Consider the following 26932-nt stretch of genomic DNA (forward strand, 5'->3'; position numbering starts at 1 on the left):
AGTGGTTAAGACGATTGGGTTTGTTCGAAGATAATAGAAGTAATGTTGCACAAGAATGTAGGGCTTAGGGAAAAGTGAGAAAATGTGGTAGATGAAAGGAAAGAATCTAAGTTAGAGGATAGAGCAGGTTGTATTGATGGAGTAAGGGTAGGCAAAGAGGTATCACAGGTGCTCTGCAAGTTATTTTCCGAACTTGATCAAACGAAGACTAGGAAAACCAAAGATCTAACTACTTAACCTAATTTGACCTAAATACCATAAATCATGATGGACAAAATTTTATTGGCAGCAAATCATGTAAAACAACTATGGAAACCAAGCAATAATGGATCTAAGCATGTAATCACAATTGGTACTAACTTTTGCAACTAAGAATCTAACACTAGATATTGCATGAAGAAGCAAGAACGGTGTTTTTATGGCAGCAAGGACACCTTGGTCTTAGCTAATGGTCCCAAGGAGGGAGAGGTGAGATCAAGGGTTGCTTGATGGCCTTTTTCGAAGATATTTTCTGTTACCAACCTGTTAAATCACTTGAAATATGGAAAGCTATTTTAATCATCAAAAGCAACCTAAATAACAAAACAAGATTTTAACCTAAATAACAGATTTTATTCTAAGAATGCAACAAAGACACATAAAAGTACACAGAGGAGGTACTGGGCACTTGGGTTGGGCCCAAACCCAAGAGCTACAGCCTCCTAAGGAAAACTAGAGCTGGTGCAAAGCTGGATTCATCTTTATTGATCAAAAGAATAGTTACATCCCAAAAACTGTCCACAAGAAAAAGCTTGAAAATGTGCTAAAATGCAGAGCTAACCTACTGACTAAAATCTAACTAACATCTGACTAACTCCTCCTAAAATCAAACTACAAACTGGCTAACTTCTAACCAACCCAAATGAGGCCCCAAGCCTTCTTATTTATACAAATTGAGGACCCCAACAATCCTCCTAAACTTTAGGGACTCGGCTACCAAAACTTGCAGTTAACAACAACTTTACTAGCCCTTTCTTGGCTGCCCTTGTGATAATCGATGTGGTGGCCCTTGAACTCCGAGCTGCTAGTGGAGAATTCGAGGTAAGGGCTCATAAATGAAGGGAACACCTTCCTACAAATCCTCTTCATGAATTTGGCTGCCATGTGCTCATTTAAACCTTTGATTTTGTCTCCAAATTGACCAAAAAGACTGCATAAAGCACACATTAGAGTTGTTGGCATAATGACTAACCCAATTCACTCTATTAGCATAAATATAATCAAAAACATGCAATAAACTAAAGAGAATGGTGGATTAAGTCGAATTAAGAGGCTGAATGAGCCCATATAATTACCCATTTTTGGGGCTCATCACAGACTTAATACAAAGAGATCAGTTGGAAGCAGCCCTTATGAGCTAGTTTATGGCATGAAGGCTGTATTTCCTTCATCTTTAGGAGTTCTTGTGATGAAATTGCTGCAAGAAGCTCTAGTGGAACCAAATGCCATTCAAAGAAGAATAAATCAAACCATCCATTTGCAACAGACCAGAGAAGAAGTGCACCAGAGATCCCAAGTGTTACAAGAAAAACTCAAGAAGATATTTGATAAAAGGACCAAAGCTGAAGATTTCTACATTGGAGACAAAGTTCTAAAGTGGGATTCCAGGAGGGAAGACAAAGGAAAACATGGGAAGTTTGACTTCCTGTGGAAAGGGCCATTTATCATCCAGGCTTTACAAGGCAACAATACTTACTTTCTAAAGAGCTTGGATGGTACAAAAACAGAAGAAGGACCAGTGAATGGTCGAACGCTGAAACATTATTTTGATCCAGTTTTTTGATATGTTCTGACTCTAACATGTACATAAGAAAATTTAGTTATCAAAGGTTGCAAAAAGAACACTTGGGAGCAAGAAACAAATAATCCAAGAGATAGCCATCCAAGACATTTGCACAGTTGTTGTTTGAATTAGCTCAAAAATAGTGTATATATTTTACAGCATCTTGTTGTATAGTTTCTAGATCCAGCTAAAGAAGATTTCAGAGCACAGTAAAAGGTATTCATAAGGCCATTTGACCTACTATTCTTGACTTTCCACCAGGGAAAGCCATCCCCAAGTGGAGCCAATGTTATACTCCTATAGTAATAGGTGTCATATTTCATGATTCACTGGTTGAGCTCTGTAATATGTTCATCCTTTCCTTACTGTAAAGGTTTCCATATTATGAAAAAATCGAAAAATTAAAAAAAATTAAAGAGGGTATACCCTAAAAGAAAAATCAAAGGGTGGAAAAAATAAATGGTCAAAAGAAAAAATGAAAAGAAATGAACCCCAAATAAAAAAGACCAGGAAAGTGTGCAAGTCCAAATGCCACTGTTATCTCATTTTTTGTAAATAAAGCATCATGTACAGCTTGTTGAACTTCATGCCACAATTGATGAATGGCTAAACAGCTTAATCTTGGCCATTTCATGTTTCAATTTCATGTTTTAGAGATAGAGAATAAAAATCTGTCTAAACTGTTTAAACTTGGCAGATAAGTAGATAGGTAGAGAAGCAAAGGGTCTCAACTGTTTAATCTGAGCCCTTGGAAGAAATAAGTGCAGACTTAGATAGGCTTATCATGCAAAAGAAAAGAAAAGTGGAAAAGGGTTTGCTAGTCTAAATGCACCCAAGTAAAAGAAGAAAAAATGTTAGGCAAAGTAGGTGGGGTAGGCAGTTTTTGAAGTTGCAGAATGAGACTTGTGATAAATGTTGTTTCTCAAAATGTTAATCTTCCCTCTATCACAGGTACCATGGGAGTTTTATATTTTGATGCAGCTCAAGCGAGGCATGACTAACTCCCCTTCATACTATTTCCCCAATCACTTACTAATTTCCCCCAATGATATTGAGATCTACTTAATATCCCCAAAAAACCATTTCTTCCAGTTCATCCATTGCCTAAGTAAAAACCCCATTTTACTTAGGAAATTTGTATAAAAATCACATAAACCCCTTTCTTCCCTAAGCCTAAAGTTCTTAAATTAGTGCTCATTTTCAAATCATTTTCATATTAACTGTTAACCTGTATTATATAAATCCCATGTAATTTTTTACCCATCCCGTATTATATATAAATCTAAATCCCCCATTATTAAATATCCCCACCTAGGTTAACTATAACCGTAATCACTGTGTATAAAGCAGGGTTAATAAGTTCATCTGGAATTTATTAACAACCTAACTCCCCACGCGCATATAAAGGGTTAAACAACCTCCAGTTGATTAATAACCTAAGCAATCACCCCACAAACCAACAACATTGCGCCCAATGCAATTAAAAAACATGGTTAATTGATCAGCCCTCACGCATTAAGCCTCCGCCTTGTTCTTAAGCCGTCCACTGTCCAATCTGGACCTGTCCATCCAATGATCCACATTGATATCGCAACCCGCCTATCTACTAAACATTAACCCCCGGGGAATCGGTGGTATTTCCCTCGTAAGGTGCCACGCGTCTAGTTCCCGCATTGTTCGGTGCCACACCACCCAAAACCACCTGAGCCCAAAAGCGGTGCAGGCAAAACAGCTTACTGCCCTCCCACTGACCCTTCGCTGATGTCACCCACCATGTCACTATTTGTACTTCCATGTCACTACCAAGTCATCCATACCATACTTCCGCTCACGTCATGCTTACGTCACCCATCCAAAAAATCAAATTTTCCTGCCAAAAATCATTTTGTTCAATAAAGGGTTAAAAGTCATTTTTTTATAGTTTTCACTACAAAAACGGCGCTCTAGGCATGCAATTGACCGACTTTGTACCCGGTTCTCAACCGCCTCTCAACCACGAAAGCTCCAGCAATGAGCTCGCTGACTGCCGACCCTCCATTTTACAGTTTTCTTCCTCTTTGTACAGTTCGAAACAAAGCAAAGGGATTCCCGAGCTCGCAGAAGAAGAAATAGAGATATATAGGATGTCTTGCTACCCCAGCCAACGAAAAATTATAGAGACATGAATTTGCCAATGTAAAAGCAGTGGAGACACGTTGCAGCCTTATTTTTGCCAGAACAGCAGTGAGCAGGGTCGGTTCAGCATTAAACAAGATGATTAAAGTCAAAGAGTATCAGATCAAGCACTAAAAGAGTATCAGAGCCGACTAAAAGAAGCAGATGAGAAGTTTAATGCAGCAGTTAATACAAATAGTCGGCACATAGCTACAAAGGACACCTGCAAGCCAAACCCTAAATGGGATACATCCAGCGCAACATCAGATATCTTTTCCGAGCCGTTTCTATCTTCTCTTGTAAATTATTTTAGGTTAAACTTAGATATGATCTCAGAACTTTTATGAGATACCTGTTGTACATATTTTTGTTGTATAAATACCCCCTTCATCAGAGTTTTGAGAAGGTTGGGTATTTGTAGATTTTTCAGACTTTGCTGTAACTCTGAACTTTGGAATAAAAAGATGTTGGGATCAAACTATTGTCTGGTTTACTGGATGAGGAATTGATGCAGAAGACTTGTCACAAAATTCTTGAATCAACCTATGGATCAATAAGTCCCTTCTAACTCATGTTTTACAGTTTCTACGTTTACTATATCATCTATGTTTCATGATCGGAATAATAAACAGAAAGAATAATTCAGAATTTTCTTAACTGCACTCTATTTTCAGTCTTTGTTATTCTCTGTGTGTTCTTTAGAATTAGTATAAACAGTGAATTCTTAATTGCTCATTTTTCCCCTGATTCTTTCACATTGAGTATTTGCTAAGGAATTCTTAATTGCTTCTTAACAGTAATCATCCATTTTCCCTCTGTCAATATGTTGAAGGATTCTTAATTGCCCTTCATCCATTTGAGTCCATTCCATCTGATTCTAGCCTTTAAATTGTTCCATGTTTGACCACCTTGCTCTGTGATGCCATCCTCTGTTAGAAACCAAACCCAGGAAAACCATCCTTCTTTGACTCCATCATGCCTAATGGACTGAAATATTCAGTTTTACCTCTCTGTTCTATTGAATCTCACCACACAAACTCAAAACAAAACCCTTGTACTTCATAACTAGCCTAATACCCTAAAAAACAAAGCTAAATCATAAAGAGAGAGCCCTCTCTGGATACAGATTGGCTAGAATCTGTATCTAAAAGATTGGTCTGTGGTTACCTCGACTGTATTCCCTTTCTTACAACTTTTGGGAACATCCTAAGTGATAATAGCTACAACCCCTAGCTCTTGTACTAGCCGATATGTTTACTAGTATGTAGGCATCAGCCTACAAAAGGCTCTAACCTTCACGTGTTCTCCAGATGCTACTAGAAGGGAGCTCCAACTCCCTGATATAATCACCAGCCACTACTGGCAGGAAGCTTCGACTTCCTCACTAAAGGTTCCAACCATGAGTATCCTCTAGGGACCACATTTCATAAATTTTCATACTCGATACTCTTGGTACACAACAACACACTATGAAGGCCACGTTTCATCCAATTTTCATACTAGACCCATCAGTAACATTGATGCTCAAAATCAATCAGTACTGCAACAAATATATCTGTTGGGATTATGATACAGGTGTTGTCCTTGATGGCAACTCACTCAGATGATAGATCATAGTGCAGCAAGTCAATAGCAAAGAATTAGTGATTAGAGAGAGGTATACGCAGGCTCATCTTCACAAAGAAGCGTATACATGCGAGTTAACAGACCAAAAGGAGTGTATAACCTACACATGCAATTTCAAAGAAGGAAAGGTGTGTATATCTTGGAAAACTAAGTTTTGGTCCAAGGTATTTGGTCCATGGTATTTTGATCCATGGTATTGGTCGAAGGTATCTGGTCTGAGGTATTGACCCCACGTATTTGGTGCAAGGTATTGGTCCTAAGTGGTTTTGGACCATGGTATTGAGAAAGGCCTAACACTATAAAAGGAGGAGAAGATCATTAGGCCAAGGGTGTGAAACTATTGAATATTTGATGAAGTGTGGGATCCAGTATGTAGGTTATGGGTTTGTGATGCGTTGCATGATCTGAACCAAGGATGCACCCATGTCGATGATGATGGAGGATGGATCAGGATCATAAGGCTTTGAATGTATTATCATTATGTAGTTTGATCATGGATAGACTAGATCTGAATTATTGACGCATGTTTATTCTATAAATGTTATGATCTGGGTATGATTGATGTCTGGAATAGCTGCAAAGTTATGAGTTAATATTTGCAGATCTATACGTGGGTTCGCTTTGGTAAAAGCGCGTATACATGCTAGTTCAATTCATCAGAGTAGCATATACATTATGAAATATGATATTTGAATTTGCAGATGGTTCTAATGGTTGTTCTAGAGTTCTAGGTTCTGCTCTGTGTTCTGGTAACTGTGTTTTGATGACTGGTCTTCAGTGATTCAGTTGTGGGTGATTCAGAGATTGATTGGTTAATGCAATGGTTGCATTGTAGTGGTGATTGATTTTGAGCTTCAATGTTTTTAATGGGTCCAATATGAAAATTGGATGAAATGTGGCCTTCAGATTATGGTGTTGTGATCCAGGAATATCCAGTCTAAAAATTTATGAAACGTGGTCCCTGGAGGAAGAGTGAAGGTTGGAGACTTTTGTAGGCTGGCACCTACGTATTGGTAAACATATCGGCTAGTACAAGAGCCAGGGGGTTGGAGCTCCCTTCCAGTAGCAACTGGAAAACGAGAGAGGGTTGTAGCCTTCTGTAGGTCGGCGCCTACGTACTAGTAAATACATCAGCTAGTACAAGAACTAGGGGGTTGTAGCTCCCTTCCAGTGGTAGCTGGAGAAAAAGAAAAGGTTGTAGCCTTCTGCAGGTGGGTGGCTACGTACTGGTATGAGTCTGCGCTAGCACAAGATTGTAAACAAGTTTTTCTTATATTAAAGGAAGAGGGCAGTAGGTGGTTTTTGTCCCGCATTGGGTTTCCACCTTATATCATGGTGTTCATGTGTGTTTATTATGTGTGATGATCTGTTCTATTTTATTGCACCTGTTTACTATTTATATGGTTAATGAAGTTTTGATGCAATGTTTAAAGATCAACATATGATGGATTAACTGAATCATAAGTTTACTAGATATACGTTAGTTGCATTAAACACAGCTGGGTGTACACGCAAATTCCCTTAACTGAAGTAGCATATATGAATCAGAGTATGAAATGAAAAAGTTATTGATTTGCTAATACTGATTCACCCCCCCCTTTTGAGTATTATTTCCAACAATATCTACATCAACCAATCACTGAAATCCAATCATCAATCTCTAATATAACTAGAACCCAATAATCAATCTCTTAATCAACCATAACTGAATCACTCAATTATTGAAACCTTTGACATACTGAATCAAACAATCACTGAAACCTCTGACATACTAAATCAAATAATCAATGAACCTTTAACACAATTGAATCAACCATTCATTCAAACTTAGTCAAATTCAACCAATCAACTGGAACAAACAGATCACTGTAACCAGTACATAGATCTGAACCTAGAACATTGCATCAAAAACCAGAACCAACTGTAACCTCAAAAGTCATATGTCAGAATGTATACGCTCCTTCAATGAAGCCAACCTGCGTGTATATGCTACTTCCTTTAGCCCAACCTGCGTATACCTCTAAAGATACTGAATCATAAAACCTCTAAACCACAAACTGTACCAATTAGTGACATTCTGAAGATCTAATATCAATTTACAAAGTTCTAAATAGATAGCATCAATGACACCCTTCTTACTCAATCAATCAATCAACTAGACTCAATCTCCTTATACAATCAATTTTACTTCAGATCTGATGAAGACATCATTGACAAACAATAGTAAAATAGTAGCACCGATCAGATAGATCAGTCATCCCTGAACAACAATCTTTTATTCTACATACGCTACTTGGAAGTGCTGAACCAGCGTGTATACACGCCTTCACCAAGGCGAACCAATGTATAGATCTGCAAATAAAAGCTTATAACTTCGTAGCTATTCCAGACTTCAGATATACCCATATCATAGCATTTAAAGAAAAAAACAATTGTTAGCACTCAGATCTATCCTATCCATTATCAGATCACATAATGATAAGTCATTATGATCCTGATCCATCATTAGATCTCATCCATCATCAAACACTTAGGTGCATACTTAGTCTAGATCAAGAAAAGCATCAGAAACCCATAACATGCATATTTTATTTTGATATAACACTTCATAAGATATTCATTACTTGTCCACTTAGCCCTTTGATCTTCTCCTCCTTATATAGTTTTAGCCTTTCTCAATACCTCGGACCAAAACAACACTTAGAACTTGTGGTATTCTTGGACGAGATCAAATAACTGTTACTCCGCTCAATATTGTGGGCTAATACCATGGTATTGACCCTTGGTATTCTTTCACCTTAATTTCCTTAATTTTTCATCCCATGCACGCTTTTCCTCTTGTGAAAGTGTGTGCATACGTATATGATATTTTTGTTCTGTCAACTCACGTGTATACACTCTTTTTGTACAGTGAACCCGTGTATATAGCTTAACATACTTGAAAATGTCCTTTTTCTTCAACTTCTCGATTCTGATCTGTAGTCCTTTGTTCCTTCATCCTATTATTTTGTACCATTACTTTGTTCCCTGTGAATAGACCTGTTATAATGTAATTTTCCATTGTACATTACTTATGAATTGATTCCTTTGAACTAGCCTGCATCTTGTTCCATCTGTAAACACAGCTGCCATGCATTCTGTCACATTTTATATCTCTCCTTTAGATTCATCTAGTTACGTAGATTCATCTAGTTACCATATACAAGTGAATTGTTTTGCTACAAGTGGGTTGCCATCAAGTACGGCACATGCATCATAATGCCAACAATCTCCCCCTTTGGACTTGATGGAAACCATATTGGTGTTGATTACTTCAAGTTCTAGAACATGTTATATGTATCAAGCAACACCAAGATACTCTCCGCTTTTGACATCAAGGGAAAAGGGCAGACCAAGATATTCTCTCTTTTTGATATCAAGGGCAAAGGGCTAGCCAAGATCAGGACTTCCATACCTGAACAGATGAATATGAAAATTGATCACGTTTGCCCTAGGCACATGCTGAATTCTCTGCTTAAACTCCCCCTTTGTACATGTTGAAATGCACTAAACCATCCATGCTCCCCCTGAGCACATGCAGATTCTGAAAAAATATTTTCCAAAAGAATAACATGACTGTATAACTCAACTATGTGAGTTTTATCTTCCTATCACCAATGACTCATACATACATCAATCTCACAACCAAGTGGGGATATACCAAATTTGACTCATCCACCCAACCAAGTGATACCAATTGTTTATACTTGACTGAAATATAGCAATTATTACATCATCCTTCCCATGCATAGTGGGGGTACAAATTACATCATATGACCAAAAAGGACTCATTAAAAGACTATGACAAACAAAGACATATTATTAAATCATGGGCCCTTATATGACCTTTACATTGAATGATATACATGGCATTTATAACAAATACCAAAAGTCTAAAAAAGACCATCATAATCATCAACAACTATCATACACCATATATGATCTACACCATAAGCACCTGTCAGTGGCATCCAAACCAAAAACCTATATATGTCCATCATCAGTTCCCAAGATATGATAATGTAAATATCATCAACCTATGACAAAGTACGCTAAATATAGATATCAACTCATCCTCTTGATCTCATCAAGATCAACTTGCTTTATTTCCTTAGTAGAAAGAGCCTTATCATAACCTTCCATGTCCAAGCAGTAACACAAAATCATTCACATCATATCATATGTATGTGAAAACAACATAGTCATCATCATCATCAAGAACTACATGATCTTTCCACAAGAACCCTCAATATATCAACCATGTATCATTACTTGGGAACATCTCACATCTGATAAGCATCAACCATGATAATCAACATATGTGAATATCAAACCTATCATCATAAAGTTAGAATTCATCATCATTATGTGACTAAGTAAGCCATATGTCTGAATATCCATGTCTTCAAATAGCCATGTCTTCAAGTGACCTGCAATAACACCATTCTCTTGGCCAACCAACACTATTTATCAATATGCAACTTAAGTAATCATCCATGTATCCAACATAATGTGTATCCATCAAAGAGATAGCAATATGTATCTAGCAAATCATGAGCTCATAGTCATTTGTCAAGCTTTCTTGATACCATCAACAACAATCCTTAACCATGTGAGAGCCAAGAACTATATGAATCCTCATCCATAACTGCACCATATGAAGTTTATGCATCTTTGAAGGCATGATGACAACAACATAAAATAAATGACACTTATCAAATAATGAAGTTGTGTACTCAAGCTTGTTCTTCTCCATGTCCTTATGAAGATCACAAGGTAAGCAACATACCATATGTACTATATGCATCATCAAAAGAGTCTTCCACAATCATCCATAAATCTGATTTGAATAAAAACTATGTGGCTCAAGAAATATAAGTATCATCTGAGATTTCAGCATAGGCAACTCATGGCTGCAGCATAGAGTGATGTATCAAACACTTCATCAACATAAGAATCCTCATCATTGATAAGAATCGTTATGTACCAAAGACTTCTAAACATAATGCCAACAATGCATTATTATAAGCATAGTATATTCTCCCCCTGAACCTGTGCCAATTGTTCATTGTCAGATATGATCATTGCATATATCAGTAAGAATCATCAAGGCATCATCATCAACCAGTAATACATCAAGTCATCAACCATTTATGAGGATCAAAAGAACTTCCAAATAACATCCATAGACTGTAATCATCAATCATCAAGATAGAAAATACAATTGATAATTGACTAAACCATATTAGACCCCTTTTCTAAGTTTGTCCCACAACTTCTTCATTAATCCAACATATACGCGAATGTGCAGCTTCTAACTCGTGTATATACATGACTTGTCTTCATGATAACCACATATGAGACTTAGAATACTGAAATTTCATACTTTCAGTTCCTCATGAGTCTGTTTTATTTGTATATTGAGCTATTCCACATCTTTTTGACTGTGATTCCTTCTTCTTCCATACCTTGGAGTGTGATGATGTTTTCTCCTTTTGGTATGTTGGCTGAAATTTCTCCTGAATTCTTTTTCTATATGCCCAAACTTGTTACAAGAATAACATCTTATATGTTTCATAGCCCTTCTAAAGAAACCAATGGCTTTGTGACCAAACATATTGCAAGAAAAACAATATCCCTTAAAATACCTGGAAGCTGATAATCTTTCTATGTGATGGTTATTATCTTGAACCATTCTGCTTCTGCATTTGGCTGTAACATGTCCAAAATTATGACATATAAAACATTCAACTTATTCATCACACGAGGTAACTGATTATCACTTCCATAGTTAGGAATAAATGATTTTCTTTGAAGTCTTTCTTCTCTTGGTTGTTGATGGGTTTGACCTCTTGTCTCCTTGTTGATTATTTTAGATTTTGCATTAGAGTTCCTTGCCTCATCTTGTGAGCTAGATTCACCTTCAATAGTTCCATAAAAACCAAGACCAGATTTGATGATAGGAGACCTTTGACTACTAAGAATATTGTCCAAAATCTTAGTACTATCTTGAAATCTCAAAATTTTATCCTTTTCTTCTAATTTATGTTTTAGGATATTTACCTCAACCTGATATTTCTTTTCCTTTTTGAGGTACTGCTTCTTCATGATTTCTTCAGTTTTTCTTGCTTCTTCCACTTGTTGTTTTAATTTGAGAATCTCATTTTCTTGTTCTTCATTCTGCTTATTTGAATTTTCAAGATCTTCTTTTAGAGAGACTATATCATCTTCAAGACTTTTATAGTAAATGGATCTTTCTATAAGTTTCTTTATTGTTGTATCCTTCTCATTTACTTCATTTCTCAATGATGTCACTTCATCCTACAACCTTTGACATTGATATTTATTTTCCTTGTACTGCTTTCTTACTTTGTTTCCTTCCTCCAATTGAGCTTTTAACCTGGTAACTTCTTCTTTGTAGGCACATTCCCTTTTATCAATTTGATCTTTTTGATCTCTAATTGTGTTTGTGAGCTTTTTAAATTCCGCCTCTATTTTATTTCTTTCTCTTTCACTCAAAAGATAAAATTCAATTGTTTTGCTATCACACTCATTATCTTCGAATGAACAGAGAAATGTATCACCAGAGGACAACAAATTTGTACTTGATAACTGTTTTGCTTGTTCTTCTTCATTCGAAGGTGATTTTGAATCTGAAGAGTTGCTTCCACATAATGGAAAATCATCTCTCCCACTGTCATAGTTCCCTTGTGATGTCTTCTTCTTTTGTGGTGCTTTCTTCTTTTGCTTCCTTCCCATTGTTACTAAGGATCTCCTTCAAGTGATCAAGCTTCTGCCAAAGGACCTACTCTGATACCAATTGTTGGGAATAATAATGAGAAGGGGAGATGGATCAGTATTTACAAATCACTAACTTTTCATTTCCATAATCAGATCTATATACTCTACTTCAGTGAAGGTATCTCGCATGTGCACGCAACTGTTCTTAAGACAACTAGCATATATCCAATGAACTTGTGATTAAGTTAATTCATCATATGTCAATCTTTAATCAGTGCATTAGTACTTTATTAAACATTAAATAGTTACCATGAGCAGTAATAATAGAATAAACAATCACACATAAGCAACACACATGAACACCAAGATTTAAGGTGGAAACCCAATGCGGGAGAAAAACCACCGGATGTTGTCTCTGTATTCTTTTAATATAAAGAATAATATTTTTACAGTCTTGTACGGGTGAGGAATCATACCAGTATGCAAGCACCCACCTGCAGAAGGCTACAACCTTCTCTCATTCTTCAACTTATACTAGAAGGGGGCTACAACCCCTTAGCTCTTGTACTAGCTGATATGTTTACTACTATGTAGGCACTGGCCTACAGAAGGATCCAACCTTCACTCATTCTCCATCTGCTACTAGAAGGGAGATCCAACCCCACAATCTAATCACCAACCACTACTGGGAGGAAGCTTCAACTTCCTCACTGAAGGTTCCAACCCTGAGTATCCTTCACGGACCACGTTTCATAAATTTTCATACTTGATACTCCTGGTACACAAAAACACACTATGAAGGTTGTGTTTCATCCAATTTTCATACTAGACCCATTAGTAACATTAAAGCTCAAAATCAATCACTATTGCAATCCACCCAACAAATATATCTGCATCAACCAATCACTGAAACCCAATCATCAATCTATGATATAACTGAAACCCAATCATCAATCTCTGAATCAACCATAACTAAATCACTCAATTACTGAAACCTCTCACATACTGAATCAAACAATCACTGAAACCTCTGACATACTAAATCAAACAATCAATGAACCTCTGACACAAATGAATCAACCATTCATTCAAACTTAGTCAAATTCAACCAATCAACTGGAACAAATAGATCATTGTAACCAGTACACAGATCTGAACCCAGAACACTACATCAAAAACTAGAACCAATTGTAACCTCAAAAGTCATATGTTAGAATGTATATGCTCCTTCAATGAAGCCAACCTACATGTATACGCTACTTCCTTTAGCCCAACCTGCGTATACCTCTAAATATATTGAATCATAAAACCTCTGAACCACAAACTATACCAATTAGTGACATTCTGAAGATCTACTATCAATTTACAAAGTTCTAAACAAATAGCACCAACGACACCCTTCTTACTCAGTCAATCAATCAACTAGACTCAATCTCCTTATACAATCAATTTTACTTTCAGATCTGATGAAGACATCATTGACAAACAACAGTAAAATAGCAGCACTGATCAGATAGATCAGTCATCCCTAAACAACAATCTTTTATTCTGCATACGCTACTTGGAAGTGCCGAACCAACATGTATACACACCTTCACCAAGGCGAACCAATGTATAGATCTGCAAATAAAAGCTTATAACTTTGCAGCTATTCCAAACTTCAGATATACCCATATCATAACATTTAAAGAAGAAAAATATTGTTAGCACTCAGATCTATCCTATCCATTATTAAATCACATAATGATAAGTAATTATGATCCTGATCCATTATCAGATCTCATCCATCATCAAACACTCAGGTGCATACTTAGTCTAGATCAGGCAAAGCACCAGAAACCCACAACATGCATATTTGCTTTTTATCTAACACTTCATAAGATATTCATTACTTGTCCACTTAGCCTTTTGATCTTCTCCTCCTTATACAGTTTTAGCCTTTCTTAATACCTCGGACCAAAAAAACAGTTAGAACCTATGGTATTCTTGGATGGGATGAAATAACCATTACTCCGCTCAATATTGTGGGCTAATACCATGGTATTGATCCTTGGTATTCTTTCACCTTAATTTCCTTAATTTTTCATCCCATATGCGCTTTTCCTCTTGTGAAAGTGCATGCATATGTATACGCTCTTTTTGTTTTGTTAACCTAGGTGTATACGCTCTTTTTGTACATTGAACCCACGTATACAGTTTAACATACCTGAAAATGTCATTTTTCTTCAACTTCTTGATTCTGATTTGTAGTCCTTTGTTCCTTCATCCTATTATTTTGTACCATTACTTTGTTCCCTCTGAATATTCCCTCTCAATAGACCTGTTATAATGTGATTTTCCATTGTGCAACTAATTCCTTTGAACTGCCCTGCATCTTGTCACATCTGTAAACACAACTGCCATGCATTTTGTCACATCCAACATCTCTCCTGTAGATTCATCTACTTATGTAGATTCATCTAGTTACCATATACAAGTGAGTTGTTCTGCTACAAGTGGGTTGCCATCATGTACAACACATGCATCATAATGCCAACAAAAATGGTGTGTGTATTCTTGTGCTCTTATTTTCATATGGTTTACTTTCAACAACTTTATGTCCAAATTCATTGCACAAATAACAGAAACCATGGAAGTGATTTGTGTACGTAGTGGAAAAATGTCTTCTTTGTTTATTTGATTCATGGAACCTTCTTATTTGTTGCATATTATGTTAATTATTATTGGTTTTCTTGTTATTATAATCTGCTACTATATGTCTAGCTCCATTGCAGTGGAAGTGCAAGATATATTTCCTACTTTGAAAATATTGTATACTATTCAACCTTATCTCTATGAGAAAATTGTGTCCTTGCAACATAGAATTTCCTTGTTTCATTCTTTTTCTTTTGATCATGCTGCTTGTATTTATTTGTTTCACTTCAAATCATGCTACTTGTACCTTCTTCTACAGGTATTTTCAAGGATTCTTCAATATCCTCTACGCATGGCTTTGAGCTACTACTATTTTCTTCTAAGTCCTTCATGGATAGAATCTCCTCTTCTAGCCTTCTATACAATGTTTTCTTTTCATCTAACCCACTTCCATCTAAGACCATCTCAAGATCTAATCTTTCACACTATACATCTTTATCCTTTAGTTGCTTATTCATCGTCTCTTCTATTCTCATTGCCTCTTCAAGCTATGTATTCATATTAATAATTTCTTTCTTGTTCTGATGCTCTCTCTCATCACATATCTGCATAGGTTTCTTCAAGTCTTTTTTTCATTATTCAGTCTATCTATGTTAGTCAATGATAATTCAAGCTTAGCCTAATATTCATATATCTTTTATTCATGAGAGTCAGGTACATTCACATATGGAGAGGTTTCATTTAACTGAACACTTTCCTTTTGACAGGGTTTTTTTTCTTCATATTTCTCTTCTCATTTTCATACTACTACTACTAGAATATCCTTCATGCATCATCTACAATCTATCCTATATTTATTTTGAAGATATTAAATATATAACCATATCAAGATCTTTATTATGAAGATTGTTATACATTAAAAATTCCTCCTTAACATTCCATTTTTGTTCCTGTGCAAAGGGGGATTCTTTACATTAATCATCACATACTAGCTTCCATACACCAGAACCATAGGCTATTAGTTCATATTTTACCTTATCTCTCCATTCATGATAGTTTGTTGCACTTATCATAGATGTACTTTGATAGTCCATGACATAACTTAGTCTACCTTCAAGCTATTAGGCTTAGATCGAAGGAACCTGTTCTTATACCAATTGATGGAAACTTGACTAAACTGAGAAGCGGGGAGGGGGGTGAATCAGTTTAGTACATTCATGGACATTAATTTCTTTTATTTTAAACTGAATAAATGAAATTTTAAATGAGCATATTAGCATGTAATGAACATCAGATTAAATATGTGAACAACAAGAAATAATTAAACCATTACATCACATCAGCACATAACATCAACACATATGGACACCAGATATAAGTGGAAACCCATAAAAGGAGAAAACATGTCTTTTTTTATTGTTGTGATGCAAAGACAAGATCCTACTTCCTTATTACATCTAGATTTATGCAGGCTCCAACCTACAAGAGGTTGCTTCCTTAGTTTTTCTACAAGCTACAACGTGTAAAGAAGCTCCAACTCCCATAATTTTTCTTGACACTACATCCTAGAGGAGGCTCCTACGTCAACAAGATACAACCTATGGAGCATACTATGGACTTTTCTTCTTCAAATCCTACCCACAGAAATATACAAACAAGAACATGCTAGTATACCTGCCCATCAATTTTTCATACCTCCATCTTTGTCTCTGCCTCTTCTCCCCTTCAAATATTCTTCACATTAGCTTCATATGTGCCAGGTAACTCATGAAAAACTAACTCTCACATGATCTCTAACTCTTTAACCACTATCTACCTTTTAAAATCACCTTTTATAAAGATAATTTATTGGTTCTTTGTATTCGACATAAGAATATGAATTGAACAGGCTTCACTCTTTGCCTTCCACTCATTCATTTCAAAACTCTTCATATTTTGAATATTAGAACACAAACAAGTTTCGTACCAAACATTATTTTCAACCATATGTAATAATTAAATACACCAACATAATGCTAGCATATGTAAGAAACTAAAACATTATAACATTGTAACACATGTAAAACATTCACTCTCCAATGCAAGAAATATGCATGCAACACATGAAAGAAATGCATCACTCTCCAAAGCCTTATATTTGTTCTATGGCACCTTCTATCATCACTTCTTCATGTCATTGCCTCAAAAACCTTGAGTCTTGTCATGTCTATCATGGAGTCTTGCCTTGTTTGTCATGGGGTCTTGCTTTCTCTTTTTCCTTGCATCACAACAATGATCATGATTTTGTCTTTCTTTGCATCTCTACAACAACATCTCCCCAAAACTGATCTCTACAACATTTAGACAAACATTTCTTAGTGAACCAAGTACAATGCATCAAATAATAAGAAGCATCAATATCATCCTTCAGCATTTTTCATTTTACTTTGATGCTCCTTTTTCATTACCGTTGCTCTTGTTCTTGCATATCAAACATGCCTTAATTATCTTGCAACATCCTTGCCTTGCTGTTTCTTTGTTTCTCCTTTTTCCTGTTGCTGATCCTTTTCCATCAATGACAATAATGTCATCACTTTTCCTTGAAGTGCAACCAACTAATTGGAATTGGGTCCCTTTTACGTTATTATAATGTACAAGTCCAACAAAGTATCTTTGATCCATTGGGAATTGAAAATGCTGGTGCATTTTGTACAAAGTGGAGATAATTATCTCCTCTTTAAGAAGTCACAACAATCTATGATTTGTTACTTCTATCTATCTACTTGTTTACTGGTGCAAGGTAATTAAATATTGGAGTTATAATCCGATAAGTGCCATAATGTCCTTTAAAAATGTTTAGGAAATGGACCTATGATCAAAGATGATAACATTGAGAGGTAACCCAATTGACATTAATCTAAATATTATGCATGTCATTCTCTATGTTGTGATCATCTTAGAGTAAGGCATAGAAAAGGCCATTTTTGAAAATCTATAAACGACCACAAACACACTATCGTGTTTTTTTAAGGGAATGTGCCATATTGGAAAACTATCACATTAAGGTCTCGAAAAAAATGCAGACCATCAAGCTAATGATGGTGGCATGATGATCAAAGGAATGCTACGAATTAAAGGAGGGGAGGTTGTGGGGAATTTTTTTCAAACCCATCCTATGACTTTAATTTTCATTAGATCAAGGAACCATTGATAAACAACTATATGTGTGCATGTCCTGAAATGATGATTGAGTAAAATCTTATTCCACATTGAGTTAATTCTTTCTATGCATATGTGATAAATATGGGTACAACCATGAGGATACCACCTACATGTGTGTTATCATGAGTCCTCTTTATGGAACTATTTATTATTTTAAGTATCCATTTCTTGGTTATATTGGGTGGTAGTGTAGTGTTAAATGGGAGAGCTAAGAAGGAAAAGTAAAGGTTATGTTTGTGGAATTCAAAGTTAGTCCCCTTGTAGGAACATCATATCAAAATTTCTAGATAGAGGACATCATGGCCCATAATGTTCTTGCACATATACTAATGACGTTTTTCCATGCAAGTCATGGAAGTATTAAACCATCTCAAAAAAATTTCACTTTGAAGAACCCTTTGAACCAATTGATGTAGCTTGAGTCCCTTTGGAAGATGATTGAAGTAAAGAGACCTGATGAGGATGGAAGAATCCCCGACTATTATAACTTTATGAACTCTTGTTAAGCCCTATATAAGCCCCATATTTACCCTAAATCCCCTTATTTATCCCTAGAAATTGTGTATTTATATTTCTATTGTTATACTATTATGTAGGATAGAACCTTTCATCATCACATTTTATTATAAGTGTACCATTTTTATCCTATATATAAAATAAGGACACTTAGCCTTAGGATCATCAATCCTTTTCTTGTGCATTTTATTCATTATAAAAGGAGGATTCCCCCTCAAACATGACTATAATTATTGGTTTTCTTTAATCATTTTTAAGGAATAAGGTTCATAACATTTGGTATCAGGGCTATAAACCTAGGGATTTGTTGCTTCAAACATGTCATATTGGCATTTTTTTCTATATATTTTTTAATGGAAGGTTTCATATGGTGAAATTTGGACCCTAAAGAGGCAAAATAATAGGGAACATTTCATTAAAATTTTAGATCTTGGTTTTCTATGCTCTTGATGATATGCTCTAAGTTAGGGTTCCTTCATTCTCCTTAAATCAATTTCAAATAGTTCAATTTGGCATTTTGCGATATAAGTTTGTATTTGTATGTTTTAGATGGTGAAATTTAGACCATATTGAGGGAAGATATCGGGGAATTTCATGTTACAATTTCATATCTTGGTTCACTAGGAATTAAGTGTTCCTAAATGCTCTTGAAATCGATTTTATACATGTTAGTTTGGCATTTTCTCTTTAAAATTTTTCTAGGTCATTTTAGATGTTGAAATTTGAAACATATTGAGAAAATATAGTGGGAAACATATAGTTACAATTTCAAATTTTTTTGTCTATACTTTTAGAGATATACTCTATGGAAGTTAGGGTTTGTGAAGGATCCTAAAATTAGTTTCAAACATGTTAGCTTGGTATTTTTTCTATAACTCATTTTTTGAGATTTTTTATATTGTGAAATATTTATATATTTAGGAGAGATATATAAAAGTACCTTAGGTAAAAATTATTTTTAAATAATTGGATAAATGGAAAGTTATACTAATATTCTCTTGGGACAAGGCCTAAAATCAATAAGTTTTGTGAAAGTTACCATAACTTTCACTAGGAAAATCAAATTTTATGCATAGCTATGGAATTACAAAGTAGAGATATAAAGGTATTATATTAGGGTCCCCTAACCCCCTTATTTATGTAATAGGGTCGAGTCATAGTTATAGTTAAATAAAGAGTCAATAAAGCCCATATTAATAATTGTAAGTGGTTGATCCGCATTTAAAGAAGGGACCATAGTTAGTTGCAAATGGGCCATGGTATTAGATAGATGGTATTAATAAGAACCATGGTATTGACCCATGGTATTGCATGTATGAATCCTATATAAAGGATAGAGACTCTCCTCGAGGAGCATCGTGTCTTATTTTGCAATTGAGCCTAGCTCTATTGGAGGTCACCCCCTTGAAGAGGAAAGTGAACATTGCTTTCCTTTCTGAATAATAAAATACTTGCTATTATTTCTTGTTGTTCTGTGTTCTGGGTATATTTCTTCGCATATTTGGTATTATGGTATCTTCTCATAGGTCAAGGGCATAACAAGTGGTATCAAAGCACTTTCCAGGGCTAGTGGGATCTCCATTTTTAGCAACAAAAAAAATTGGCTAGAGATGTGTTCTAATGTCTTTAAACCATGGGATCTATCGTTGAGTGCATAAACCTGTGGATTTGGGGAGGCATGCACACAGGAAATACAAGAGGTGGTCACGCTTGTTGGACTCCCTTGTAACCCCTATGGGTACCCCTCCAAGTAGTAGCACATTAAATATAACCACATACGGACTGTCTTCCAAGTACCCTCTGGGTATATCGAAAGCCCCCTAGGCTCTCTTGAAACCTCGCCATAGATAAACCATCGGCTGTCTTGCTGCTATAGTACACCGAGAATAGCACTCGGGGAGGTTACTTGCGCTACGATAGGGTAGTCAAGTTGTACGGATAAGGGTACGGTTGATCCTCCTTGGTTAGTGCCTTAAAAGATTGGGCCGAGTACTACTATCAGACCCTTATGTATGTTGCGATCTGTAGCACCTGACACTCCTTGAGACCATAGTTCCCTTGTCTCTCTCTAGATCACACATCATATTTTCCAGATCAAAACTAGCAGGTGGGGTTTCGTCGCAGCCGCAACAATCAGTTCTTCCATTCAGATCTCTCAGATCTGCCATTCAGATCTATTAGATCCGCCAATCAGATCTATTATATCCGCCATTCAGATCTAGCCCTTTGGGTTCTGTTGCAATCGCCACAATCAGATCCACCATTCAGATCTAGCAGCAGGGGTTCGATCACTGCCACATTCCTACTACTCTGCAATTGAGGGTTAGCTGAAAGATCTAACTACTTGTGTGGGCCCATATACCAGGGTGTGATTCTCGCAGGACATTGGGCCCCTATACCAGGATGCTTATAGGAGACTTAGCCCATAAGAATCAGGTCAACGAGCTGAGCAAGGTGTACCATTGACTTGTTAGCATCAAAATTTTGGGTGGTTCCAAATTTTATTTATTTTTTTGCAGTAACGACAAGTGCACCGGATTAGTGCATGGTACAAACAAGAGCTCAAGCTATGGCGAATGAAAAGATCGACACCCTTGAACAAAAGTTGGACACATTAACAAAGACGATCCAGGCCTTAGCTGACACACTCACAAAGGGCAAGTCAGGGGAATAATCAGAGGCATATGCTTTTAATGAAAACATTGAGGGTGAGTCTAGCCATTCTCTTCACCTCTTTGGAAATCACCAACAGTCTGAGCCACAACCACCCAAGCTATACATGTATAAATTTGATGGCTTTCATCCGGCCACATGGCTAGCACAAATGGAGCAATATTTCACATTGAATCACATCAGAGATGATGCGACTCAGCTAAGTGTGGGTAGCATGTACTTGGACAACGAAAGATGGCAATGGTGGTAGTGGCATCAACGTTTCTATGGAAGGCCCATGACTTGGCAGTTATTCACAAAAGCCCTTACGGATCGCTTCAACCATGAATCTAATTTTTTGGGTTGTCTTACTAAGCTCCAACAGACAGGAACAGTGCAAGAATATATTACAGCCTTTGAAGCCTTAGCCTTCTACATAGGAGGTCTACGAGATGAGTTCTACTTGGAATGTTTTGTCAGTGGTCTCAAAGAAGCCATACAAGCTCACATCCTATTGCAACACCCAATCTCATGGCTGGATGCTTGCAAGATAGCTCGTGAAGTAGAACGCACGTTAGCAGCCCAGTCAACTCGTCCAAATTTCATAGCCAAGGGTCACCCCACCCAGGCTCCAAGCACCACCCAAACACTTAAAGTTCAAAAGATGTCATCGGCAGAAATGGCGAAAAGAAGAAAGCAAGGATTGTGTTACTACTGTGATGAAAAATACTCCTGGGGGCATAAATGCAAGGAACCCAAATTCTTTCAAATTGATGCTCCTGATCACATTTCATTGGAGGAAGCCCCACCATTTGACAAACTATAGGAGGAAGATGAGGACAACCACCCGGACAATGCACTCCCAGCCACACCTGACAAACTAGTTATCTCACTTCATGCTTTGGCAGGAATTTCTTCTCCCCAAACTCTCAAAATCAAAGGTTTTATTAAGCATCACCCTATAGTAGTCTTGATTAATAGTGGCAATACGCATAACTTTATCCATCAAAGAGTCACTGAAGCAGTGCATTTTTTTGTTAGAGCACTCTCTAACTTTCAGGTCCAAATTGCTGATGGAGCGACAATGAAATGTGAAGGTCACTGTGAAAATGTCAAACTTAAAATGGGGGATTATCAGCTAAAGACCCACATGTCTGCCATACACATGGGAGGGTGTGACATTGTCTTGGGTGTTGAATGGAAACACACACTCGGCCCAATCACTATGGATTTCCAGGAGTTATATATGAGCTTTAAGCAGAACAACCACACACATACCCTCAAAAATCCAAGAGGGTGATCCCTCTATCATAAACTCGCATAGGATGGAAAAATTGTTAAAAAAGGGCCACCATGGAGTTATAGCCCAATTTAATGCCATCCAAGCCTTTGAACCCACTTCTCTTCATATTCATCCTGGGATGCAACAGATCTTAAACAACCATCTACCGGTCTTTGACACACCTCATGAGCTTCCACCCTCAAGAGGGGAACATGATCATAGCATTACTTTGGTCCCAAGGGCACAACCACCAAATGTGTGCCCATATAGATATTTTTTCGCCCAAAAGAATGAAATTGAAAAAATCATCAAGGAACTCCTCGAAGCAGGCGTCATTCGTCCTAACATTAGTCCTTATTCATTGCATGTGGTCATGGTGCTCAAGAAAGATGAGGAATGGCATATGTGTCCAGACTTCAAAGCCCTCAACAAGATGACGGTCAAAGATAAATTTCCTATCCTGGTTTTCGATGATTTGCTGGATGAACTAAATGGGGCTCAATTCTTTACTAAGCTTGACCTTCACTCGGGCTATCACCAAATTCACATGAAAGAAGTAGACATTCCAAAGACTGCTTTCTGAACTCATGAAGGCCATTATGAATTCTTGGTCATGCCATTTGGTCTTTATAATGCCCCATCCACTTTTTAGAGCCTCATGAACCACCTGCTCAAACCATATCTCAAAAAATTTGTCCTTGTTTTCTTTGATGACATCCTCATCTAAAGCCACACTTGGGCCACACATCTTCAACATGTAGATCTGCTCTTGCAACTTCTCTGGAAGCATAAATTATTTGTCAAGATGTCTAAGTGCTCTTTTGGCATGGAAGAAGTTGAGTATTTTGGCCACATTGTGGGGCGTGAAGGTGTCAGGGTAGACCCCAAAAATATCCAGGCAATGCAGAATTGGTCTCAACCCAAGACCTTGAAGAGCTTGAGAGGATTTTTGGGTCTCACGGGCTACTATTGCAAATTTGTCCCCAATTATGGTCGCATTTCTAGACCCCTCACTCACCTTCTCAAGAAAAATTCATTTCTCTAGAATGATGAAGCGTAACAGGAATTTATAGCTCTCAAACATGCCATGTGTTCCACTCCCGTATTAGCACTACCCGACCTCACCAAATCTTTTGTGATTGAATGTGATGCTTTAGGTATGGGTATCAGGGCGGTCTTAATGTAGGAAGGTCGACCCTTGGCCTTCACTAGCCAATAACTAAGTGGGACAATCTACCTATGAGAAGGAGATGATGGCCATCTTACATGTAGTAGATACCTAGCAACCATACTTATTGGGGCGACGTTTCCAAATCCACACAGACCATCAAAGCCTTAAATATTTTTTGGAGCAACGCCTATCCTCACCACAACAAAATAAATGGCTCACCAAAATGCTGGGATATGATTATGAGATAATTTACAAGAAATGGCGCGAAAATGTCGTAGCAGATGCTTTATCACGCCAATTTGAGGAGGAAAGCACCATACTCGCAATCTCCCTTCCCATTCCAGAATGGATTGAAGAGGCTCACAAGGAATGGTTTTCACATCCTTTTCTCTTGCAACTCATTAATCAATTGAAGGACGATCCAAATTCCACAGCGGGCTACTCTTGGCAGGATGAGATTCTTCGCTACAAGGACAGAGTCATGATATCACCAACATCCACCCTCAAAAGTCACATTTTGGCAGAGTTGCACTCATCCCCCACTACAGGCCATTTAGGATTTCAGAAGACTTATGCTTGCACTCGACGTTCATTCTTTTGGATAGGCATGAAAAAGGACATTCTTACTTTTGTAGTTGAGTATGATGTATGTCAGTGCCACAAAGGAGAAACAGTCAAATCCCCAGGCACATTACAGCCATTGCCGATCCCGGCCTCAATATGGACGGAGGTTTCTATGGACTTCATTATGGGTCTTCTGAAGTCAGGCAACAAGTCAGTCATCATGGTGGTTGTGGAAAAACTTTCTAAGTATGCTCATTTTTGCACCCTACCCCACCCTTTTACACCGGCTTTGGTGGCTCAATATTTCATGGACCAGGTCTTCAAATTGCATGGCATGCCAACTTCCATTGTGTCTAATCGTGACTTGATCTTCACCAGTAACTTTTGGAAGGAACTCTTCAAGCTACAAGGTACCCAACTACAACTTAGTACTTCCTATCTTCCCAAAACTGATGGTCAAACTGAAGCAGTCAACAAATGTTTGGAGACCTACCTTAGGTGTTTCACTTTTGAAAAGCAACATCTATGGGTACAGTGGTTACCTCTAGCTGAATGGTGGTATAACACTAACTATCATGCCACCACCAAAATGACTCCATATGAAGCAGTTTATGGTCAACTCCCTCCTTCACCTACTTCTTATATCTAGGGATGCTTGAAGGTACAAGCAGTGGATCAACTCTTATAGAACCACAAAACCATGGTGGCCCACCTCAGATAGAATCTCCATCAAGCTCAAAACCGCATGAAGAAACAGGCATATCAACATTGTTCAGAACGCAAATTTCAAGAAGGGGATCAGCTATTCTTGAGGTTGCAACCATATAAGCAAACATCACTCAAAGAAAAGGGTTGTCAGAAATTATCTCCAAAATTCTACGGACCGTATCAAGTACTAAAGCACATCGGAGAAGTAGCCTACAAGCTAGCTTTGCCACCCACGGAAAAAATCGATCCAGTCTTCCATGTCTCATGCCTCAAGAAAGTGATTGGCGAATTCAAACCAGTTTACCGGAATTGGATGAAGAAGGTTCAATCTGGCTCCAACATGAATAGGTTCTTGACACGTGAGAAAGGCACCTGAGCGGCCGCATGATCAAGGAAGTCCTCTTCAAGTGGAAAGACACCTCTCCAAAAGATGCAACCTGGGAACTGGCCACTATCCTTCAGCAGTTTTGGCAACTTCAGCCTTAGGGAAAAGGCTATTTTTATGGGAGAGGGCATGTTAGGGTCCAACCCTAACCCCCTTATTTATGTAATAGGGTCGATTCATAGTTATAGTTAAGTAAAGAGTCAATAAAGCCCATATTAATAATTGTAAGTAGTTGACCCGCATTTAAATAAGGGACCACAATTAGTTGCAAATGGGCCATGGTATTAGATAGAGGGTATTAATAAGAACCATGGTATTGACCCATGGTATTGCATGTATGAATCCTATATAAAGGATAGAGACTCCCCTTAAGGAGTATCATGTCTTATTTTTTAATTTAGCCTAGCTCTATTGGAGGTCATCCCCTCAAAGAGGCAAGTGAACATTGCTTTCCTTTCTGAATAATAAAATACTTGCTGTTATTTCTTATTGTTCTATGTTTTGGGTATATTTCTTCGCATATTTGGTATTCTAGTATCTTCTCCCAGGTCAAGAGCATAACATATTACAAACCAAATTTTTAGATTCATAAGGTTTCAAATCTGATAGATATATCAAGAAAAAGTTCAACCATTAAGATATTCTTCAAATCAAGGTTTTAAGGGTACATAACCTATGTAACCACCCCCTCCTAGATTTACCCCATTTCACTAGCCTGCCATGGTAAACATGAGATGAAGAGTTACTATGACATGATCCAACCTCCAAGTTTCAAATATGAAAGTGGTTACATCAACTGACAACTCATAGGCATTCCTCAAGGCTTAATGACGCTTCGGGCCCTAGGACCACCCTAGGTGACCAAACCTTGAGTTGGGGCTGCTTTTCGCTAACTTAATAGGCTACCCACATGCAATGGCCTACAAGGGTGTGCTTATAGGGCTCCAACCGCACACATCACACCACTTCCATGTGGTTATAGCCCAAAAGTTCTAGTTCAGAGGGTACGGTCTCGAGATTTGAGCCACAATTTTAGGCCAGCCTCTAGACCACTACCCAGAACCATCTGGGACTTTCCATAATAATTATTGACATGAGGAAAGATATAAACATTCAAACTAGAATCAAAAACTTGATTTAGACTTCGTAGGACACATTAGACATTTTTTCAAACACATGACAAGCATGTAAGCTATAGTTCATGAATGCATATCTAATCATAAAAGTTTGAGATACATATGAGGATCACTGAGAAGGACCTATGCCATCTCTACATAGTTGCAATAACACTTATTAGTTCATACATTCATCAATTGATCAATAACTAAATGATTCATCACAAGAGCCATAGATGGTATGCATCATATAACGAACATATAAATAGAAAATAACCAACAAAGAAACCATGGAAACTGAGTCATAATACTTCAAAAATAA

Source organism: Pinus tabuliformis, chromosome 3_2, assembly GCF_031772625.1.
Source record: "Pinus tabuliformis cultivar Carrire ecotype Pingquan chromosome 3_2, CPIR1, whole genome shotgun sequence".
Lineage (NCBI taxonomy): Eukaryota > Viridiplantae > Streptophyta > Pinopsida > Pinales > Pinaceae > Pinus > Pinus tabuliformis.